We start from the raw sequence: 2,500 nt of genomic DNA on the forward strand, positions 1-2,500 counted from the left end.
CAATATCCCAGCCTTTCGACATCCACCATTGCGCAGACCAGGCACCAACACCCACACATGTCCTATACAACGGTGCACCCAACATCACAATAGTACCTCCTGTCACAGCGCACAAACAATGACATGAGTCAAAGACACAGGTCTCACACAAGCATAGAATTGGAGCGCCGCCTCTAATAAGCCAAAGGTGCATCCTGACGTGACAAATCTGATCATGTCACAAGCATTCACTTACTATAATCACTATCAACGAACCTGCCGCCCCCCGCCCCCCCCCCCCCTACACCTTTCCGTACAACAACGTGTAACCTAACCTAACCTAACCTAACCTATGTTGTACCTTAACCTAACCTATGTTGTACCTTAACCTAACCTATGTTGTACCTTAACCTAACCTATGTTGTACCTTAACCTAACCTATGTTGTACCTTAACCTAACCTATGTTGTACCTTAACCTAACCCATGTTGTACCTTAACCTAACCCATGTTGTACCTTAACCTAACCCATGTTGTACCTTAACCTAACCCATGTTGTACCTTAACCTAACCCATGTTGTACCTTAACCTAACCCATGTTGTGCCTCTCAACCTAACCCATGTTGTGCCTCAACCTAACCCATGTTGTGCCTCAACCTAACCCATGTTGTGCCTTAACCTAACCCATGTTGTGCCTCAACCTAACCCATGTTGTGCCTTAACCTAACCCATGTTGTGCCTTAACCTAACCCATGTTGTGCCTTAACCTAACCCATGTTGTGCCTTAACCTAACCCATGTTGTGCCTTAACCTAACCCATGTTGTGCCTTAACCTAACCCATGTTGTGCCTTAACCTAACCCATGTTGTGCCTTAACCTAACCCATGTTGTCGCCTTAACGTAACCCACGTTGTCGCCTAAACCTGCTCTGTAATTGTTATACGACTCGTTCAATTACTGTAGTGTTGCCCACCCGCAACCCTCGCAATATAGTTCGCTACTCGCACTGCCCGCACCCCTGTGTATCGCTTCATGTTAAACACCTTGCAAGTCTTGCTCACTTTCCACATGCTCCTGCTGTACACTGTAATGTGGATGGCAGCAGGACGTACATGCCGCCCCTCCCCACGTCCCCACCTTGCCCCCTGCCTTCGCAAGCTGGTTGGTGAGAAGTTTGCATGTTCAATGCCCTTCGCATGCGACGTACTCAGGCTACGTTGTGGTGCGGCCTGTGTCAACTGTCCGCTGATGTCGTACGCGTGAACCACAATCTGTACTGCACATTCGTCCTTATGTACTGAATGATACATCGTGGCACATGTGTGACCGCACAACGACTGCGCCCAAAAACGGCGGACCATACAGTGCAAATATTGTGCACGCAGCTACGTGTCGTCTCCCTATGAGAGCTGGATTGCAGTGTGGTACGCCATAGAGACGTGTGGGAGGAACGGACGCCGTGGATGGCGATCAGCATGAGCTGTCTGTTGATGTATTCGGACCTAGTCGTCTCTCCTCACACACCGTGATGGCATGGTGCACCGCGTTCCATATCTGCGACATGCTACAGAGGCCGGTTGACAGTCGTTCGAGCAATGGACATCGCATACGTACGGGGGCCACCTTCCACGTATTGTCTAGGCGTGCACATTTTGTTGCGTGTATGTGGGCAGACGTAGTGTGGCGTGACACCTGACACAGGCATGCAATAATCGTTGAAGTTGCAAATGGCGATGGACGCCTGCGTTTTCTGGTGAAGTTACGCAAATGAACAAATGGTAACCTGTTGTGGTGCGGTTGTTCTCGCTAGGGGTGAATCGGTGATGGCGACGATAGGTTGAGGTACTAACCGGTTGTTCCAGCGATACCCACCATGCCGACGAAACTGAACGGCATCTGGGTGTGAAGCGATACGCGGCGGTGGCTGGGTGGGACCGTCCCCGGCCGGTGAGGGGGCGCCTCCCGGCGTGCTGGCCGCGCGGTGCGTGGGCGCACGCGCTACAGCCGGCTGGTGGGGGCGGCCAGTGGCAGGCGCGCCGGCCGACGGACGCGGCAGGCGTCGCAGCTGCGCGCCGGCGCACCCTGCGCGCGGCGCCGTGCGGCCAAAGTAGGTCCTCGCGGGCCCGGTGCGAAGCGCGGTGGACATCTTCAGTGTGCTGGTCCGATTGAGGACTGTGTGCGTTGAGGATGCGCCGCCGCCCGGCGCTCGGCGCCGCGACGCCGTCTGCTGCTCGGTCGCCCCAGCGGTTCTCGCTGGTGGTTTGTATCGCAGCTGTGCGGATGTGTTGGCGCGTGCGCTGTGCTGGGAGAGTTCGCTTCGGCACCCAAGTGGGGCTTTTGTCCTTCTGTGGCGCTGGCGTTGGAGCTGCCGGTCACCGTAGGTGGCGCGTGTTGTCTCCCGCCGGCAATGCCACGACAGCACGCTCCCGGGCCTCTGTCGGCAGCGGCAAGCTCAGTTGGGAGCACGGGTGGTCGCACCGAAAGCGTCTACTCGCCTAACTCCGGGCGATTGCGCCTCTCTCG

The sequence above is a fragment of the Schistocerca piceifrons genome, unplaced genomic scaffold, assembly GCF_021461385.2.
Source record: "Schistocerca piceifrons isolate TAMUIC-IGC-003096 unplaced genomic scaffold, iqSchPice1.1 HiC_scaffold_432, whole genome shotgun sequence".
NCBI classification, from domain to species: domain Eukaryota; kingdom Metazoa; phylum Arthropoda; class Insecta; order Orthoptera; family Acrididae; genus Schistocerca; species Schistocerca piceifrons.